Source organism: Lagopus muta, chromosome 4, assembly GCF_023343835.1.
Source record: "Lagopus muta isolate bLagMut1 chromosome 4, bLagMut1 primary, whole genome shotgun sequence".
NCBI lineage: Eukaryota > Metazoa > Chordata > Aves > Galliformes > Phasianidae > Lagopus > Lagopus muta.
In genome coordinates, this window is record NC_064436.1 from 8,597,244 (window position 1) to 8,603,620 (window position 6,377).

The 6,377-nt window shown below is 31.4% G+C and overlaps 1 long non-coding RNA gene across 1 annotated transcript; it reads left to right on the forward strand.

Moving 5' to 3' along the window:
* Positions 1–1,258: 1,258 nt before the first annotated feature.
* Positions 1,259–5,909, forward strand: LOC125692449 (uncharacterized). Its single transcript, XR_007376671.1, has 3 exons — positions 1,259–1,297; positions 2,166–2,430; positions 5,378–5,909. It is a non-coding gene; the product is annotated as an uncharacterized LOC125692449 (long non-coding RNA).
* Positions 5,910–6,377: the final 468 nt, after the last annotated feature.

Here is a 6,377-nt window from a genome sequence, read left to right on the forward strand (position 1 = left end):
GATTTTATATTTTTTGTTTTGTTTTTATCGGGATATCATAAACTACAGATACCTTTGATTTCATTATACAGTAGCGCACATAAGTTAGAAATGTAAACCATTATAAGAGACTAAACTAAATGTTTTTCAATTAATTTCCAAATCTGAAAAAGAACAATATTATTATATTGAAGATATTCTAAGGAATAATATTAAGATTTTACAGAACACATATTCAGTGTTTCATTGAGTGTCAAAAAGAAAGCTTATGCATTTTTATGTGCTAAACTGCTCTAGATAAAACTTAATAGAGAAAGTAGTTTTTAGTTAATCCATCAAGAACATTTATGAAGACATTATCTTTTGTCAGCACTGGTTATGTTAACTAATGAGAAGAAATTGGCCCTCCTAGTTTTAAATAGCTACTTAGACATACGCATAAACTTTTCCTTTCATTTTTGTTTGTGTATTTGGTTGCATTTTGGGTGTTTTTGGTTGGTTGGTTAGTTGGTTGTGGGTTTTTTTTGTTTGTTTTTTTGTAGTTAGTGTCTTTGGATATGTGGAAATAACTTAAAATACTTAATAAAACTCCAACTGTACCAGGACTAGTTGACATAGTTACTAGTCATGTACTTGTTGCAGGTCAACATGCTAAGCGTAATAATAAAGGAACGCATTATGATCAGGTTATTTTATTTCTTAATAATTTAAAAATCATGTTTATCTGGTTCATATAATGCAAAATACTTGTTACTAGCTTACTCTTAACATTGTTTTTCTTATTCAGAAATTCAAAATTTGACTGTATTTTAAATACCTATTATATTGGCATGTTTTTTTTGAAATATTTTACATATTTTGATAAGGCCACAACCTTAGTAAAGTTTTGAGCGTTCATTAAAGTTAAGAGCCCTGGAAGAAGCTTCCCAGAGAAATTGTGTACTCTCCTCTGAAGTTATTCAAAATCTGTCTGGATGATTTCCTCTGCAACCTACTCTAGAACTGCTTTAGCAGGGGACTAGATAAACTCCAGAGGTTCCTTCAAGCCCCTACAATTCTTTGATTCTTTTAAAATGAAAAATACCATTCCTATTTCATTTTTTGGTAGTTAATCCCAAATCTTATGTATGGGAACTGTTGAGTCATAGCCTGAACCTCTGATTGATCACCTAAGGAGAGCAACGAGTCAGCCAGAGGAGCACAGGTGAAGGCAATTCACCTGTGCTCCTAGACCTATTTAAGAGCTGGCTAGCAGTGGGGAAAGATCTCTTCTGGAGATTGCCTCTGCTGGTGTTTTGTGAGTGAGCCTGGGATAGGGGTAAGCCTTTTATTTTTTCTCTTTTGTTATCATAGTCTGCTTTGCCTAACTCTCTTGTTTATTTTGTGATTATAACATTCCAATATTCTTTGATTATACATCTTAGTACTGTGCAGAGTTAAACATATTTCTTTTGAGACAGCTTTGAAACATTAAACATATCCTTTAGTGTGTCTTATGCTCTTCTATAGCAACATGCATTTACACTAACCTTATATCAATAGCAAATCTTACCTGTTTGGTGTAGATTATGATAGCCGAATAGGACAAATAAATTTCAATAAAAGAAGCAATCCAGAATTTTGGAGACTCAAAGTGTGCCTTGCCCAATGGGCTTAGGTTTTATTGAGGACAGTCATAAATAACTTTAAAATATTCCAGTGTGATAGGATGGAGCTGAAGATTAGGTCATTATGGAATTATAGTTCCCTTGCTTAATGATTTTACAAAATTGCTTGGCAATCCAACAAAGAGAAGGAGCACAACGTGGTGAATGCAGGCTAATTAAACCAATAATTGCTTCTTGTTGTGCTCCCAGATAATGTGCCCCTGATAATTTTAAATGAAGTCTTGAAGCTGACTTCTTGAATGAAATGCTGTGCTAGTTAAAGCTTCACTAACTTTCTGTGTGCTTAGAAACTGGCCTACTTCTCAAGGTCCCTTGCATTTCTCAGACAAATATTGCTATGGTATGTGAAGAATACAAGAATAACTTTCCTGTATCTCAGGTAACAGGGCTCTGAATTTCTGTGTTTTCCCTCTTTGCAGTAGTGTCACTAGATGGTTTGATGTCTCCAAACAATTTTGAAATAAGAAGCTGTAAATTAAGCCTTTGGTGTATGAAGTTCTATTTTCTTTCTGTTTTAAGACTTAGGAGAAGCTACAAACTTCTATGTACCTCAGGAATGCTAGCGTGAATCTAGAGTAACTCCATTGGGATTTACCACAGCTTTTTGAGTTATATCTGTGTCAAATGCAAAGTATGTGGCTGTTGACTGGCAGCTATGTTTAGAACTTGGGAAATAATTCATGAAGTCCCCAAGAATTTCAAGGTGATCTTCAAAGTGATCTGAAGAATAATTTGGAAACTTTTATTATGGAATTTGGAGGAAGAGTCTTTAGCAGTTAATCAGGTAAAAGAAATTCTTCTGACAGTATCTAGTTATCAACTCTGCTAGAGTTATATATGCTGATTCTTCAGGCTCGCTTTTGAAGACAATTTTTTGTCATTTATATTTATTAAGAAAATGCATTTTAGGTCCAACAGCAATAAAGATAATATGTTTTAATATATGTGATAATTCTATTAAACCACAAAAGAGAAAGAACAGCCCTTTTATTTCAACGCTACTTGTTATTCTTACTTAATCTCAGGTAAATGTATTTAATTTCCTTTTTGGTGCTTAATGACTTTTTTCTGAAATATTTATCTGATATGTCTAAATCTATTTTTTTTTTTTAATTTAAATGACAAACTAAAGAAAAATAAAGGTTTTCAAAAGCATTACTTGAACCATTATGATCAGGGTCATCAAAGTTTAAAAAAAAAAATCTAGTATTGCTTCGATTCTGTCTAAGAGGAAGCATGATGCTATTTGAAATCTATGTTTTGGGGAATATGAATCTATTTTAACTATTTCAAAAATATGTTTATTTAGGAAACTAACCTTAAAAATAAAAACATTTTTCAACGCTTATTTTCTAATACTGAGAACCTATCTAGAATAGATGAAGACAGAGTTGCCAATTATTGCTAATACTTACTATACTGCGAAATGCACATATTATATGTCCTCTGCAGTCTGTTGTAATATTCTTAAAAACAAGATCAGGACCTTTCAGTTCACAGGAACTAAAACTCCTATTGGTATTCACAAAATTGTAGAAGTAAAATCTGGTAGAACTAGCTAGCAGTCGCTTTCATATTAATCCCTGCAATAGGTGTTCATGACTGAAATCCATGGTTATTCAGCCCAGAAATGTATCTCAAATTTGTACGCTTTTAAATTGTGAAGTATGCGCTTAGGAATTGTGAAACTGCATTTTTTCTTGTCTCTTTAATGAGAGATAGGTCCAATATATTTAGTTGGCAGCAACTGGGCAATGAAACACAATATTGCTAGCGAAGATTTTATTTCTATTTGCTGTGTGTCTTGTTAAGCTTTACTGATCTAAAGCCATCTGTTCAAAAAGCTGTAAAAAAGTAGACTGCCAACACACATAAATGCAAAGCAAAACAAAATAGGCTTAATATCCACTGGCTGATAGTTCACTGCAACGTAAAATTGCCTCAAGATGGATGAAGAGAAAGACAATGATCTGTATAGTGACAAACCTTGATTTCTACTGCATATGATTGATAATAATCGCCTTTTTTCTTTAGTGATTATTTACTTGCATTCTGATAGTATCTTTTCATTTTCTATTGTCTTGAAATAGCTTTTTAGTACGACATACAAGTGTATTTTTTTTTTTACCTTTACTATATACACTCCAAATATAACAAAAGCCTGAAGTAATTTAAACTGGTAATGAAAGTGTTGTAAGATGCATATAAGGGCAACAATGTTATTTGTGTTAAGACACTCAGATGTACTGTCAAGTAACTGACTTTATTTCAGAGACAAGCTGCAATTATGTAATAAACTGTCAATGAAAAGATTTTCCAATATATTTGTACACAGCATAATTTAAGGTAATATTGGCTAAATGAATTATTTACAACATTTTATGTAAAGTTTTCATTTAATTTCTCATTGAAAATTTAAAACTAATTGGAATTGGCTGTAGTCTTTTGCACAAAATCTGACTATATATCCAAAAATGAAAAATGGATAAGCAAGTGTTGCTTTATAGTTGCAAGATTTTAACAACAAACATACTTCAATAATGCAATATTTATATAAATCTACTATAGAATAGTACACAGTAGTTAAATTTTTCCTAAGCATTTTTCACTTTAAGGATGATTTACTAGCCAAACTAATTACTTGCAATGATTATTAAACACTAGAATTAACTACAAATAATAAAGATTCCAATCCATAAAAATTACACATCTAAACTTAACCCTCTCACCTACATTCCACTGGATAAAATTGTCAGCATAGAAATGTAGGAGGAAATAAGTGAAGTGGGAAATTAATAGAATATCAGTCATTATACAAATCTATCAGACTATCAGAAGACACAGAAAAATCTATTTCTTATGGAATTAGAGACTTTGGTTTTGATTGATACTTTTGAATGTAAGAGTTTCAAGTTAAGAAAATATATCCAATAAAGTGTGAGTTCCCAATGCAGTATGTGATTTGTGAGAGAAAATATAAGAGCAAAAGTAACGTAAAACAGTGGCAAGAAGTGAAAATATGCCTGAATACACTTTTGAGATAGAGTTATTAGAATACTGTATCTACTTATGTCCATAAATCACAAGGCAACTGAGATTTTCAGGAGAAAATAATGACACGAATTCTTCCATCTAGGAAATGTGTTTTATATGAAGAAGATTGATCTACTTCATTTTTCTAAGAGAAAATGAAGTGACTTGACAGCCCTATAACTAACTTCCACAAACTTCTGATTGTATATTTCTTATTATTCAAATAGAAAGAACAGAATGAGATCTTGAGTCAGACTAAAAATAAAGTGACTAAAGTTCAGGTAATAAAGCATTAAGTATTTGTACATTTCCTTTATAGGCAACAAGATTTGAAGACCTGTAAGTCTCTCTCTACACAGACTTTAATTATGTGTTTAATTTTAACTTTGAAGGTTATAGATTTTAAATACATATTCTTAAAATGTTTTACAGTGGATTTTATGCTTTTAGACTGTGACTTAGTGATTTTTAAGTAGTGTTTTACCCTTACATATTTTAGTAATTACAATAATAGTATTGTTTTCTAAAACAATACAAGTAATTACAATAATAGTATTGTTTTTTAAAAGATTGCTTCTTAAAATCAATAGGTATACAGACATTTATTTTTCAACAAGACTCTAATATATATTTGTACTTATTATTAAGGGATAAGATGGTTAGACTTAAAGCAGTTCTCCCCTGTGTGTTTTAAGTAGGCAAAGATAGGAGAAGAAAGGGAGAAGAGGAAAGCAGATGTGAAGCCACAGATGATGGTATGACATAAGAGGATGAACAGATGTCTTCAAGATTTACCAGTCAGTTGTGGAAAGGTGTTGACCACTTGTGTGAGATTATACTATGGAACTTCTTTCTCTGAACATGGATGAAATATTTCTCTAAGCTTTGAATGTAAATTGAAAGAAAATAGGTAAACAAGCTCTTTTTTTATTTCAGTCTTGAAACCACATTAAAAAGAATGCCACCTGTAGTTCCAAATTATTTTCATGTTTTGAATATTTATGAATGATACTTTTTTACGCAGTTCTTTGGAAAGTGTTCAGCAATAGTTTAGACTTAAAAGAGCATTTAACCATTTTGTATTTGATAAGTTTCATAAAATAAGAATATGAATAACATTTTTGACATAGTAAATGTGTGGGAATATTTAATATACTGACAATTAACACAGATAATGTATTGAGTCCTATGTATTCAAACATTTAAATATATGACTGTATAGTTAGGATTAAATAGTTGCTTATTTACATAGCTTACATGTATATATGGTGGTATGTAAGCCATCTATGCTACTGAAGCTACTTGAACTATTTAGCCTAGTGTGTTATATTCAGTGGATTTTTCTGAGTGGACACAATACCTAGTTATTGCAGCTACACAAATTCAGGATGGCAAATGATGTAGTTCTCCCCGACAGGTGAGTAAACTATAATGATGTCATGTAACGAAGTGGCTAGTATTTCAGATTTCATGTTATGAAAGTTTACCTGAAACTTTGGTTCTGCAATACTTGTTGTTATGTTGCTCGACTTTGTCTTGTAATCCCAATCTTTCCTTCAAATTACCTCTCAAACCCACATTCCTTATACGTGTAGATAGCTGACAAATTTAGAAAGCCTTCTGTGAGAAACTAAAGATGTTTCCTAGTTCAGTTATTACATTTGCTTTAGTCTTCATAATTTCAATAAGAATGTTCTT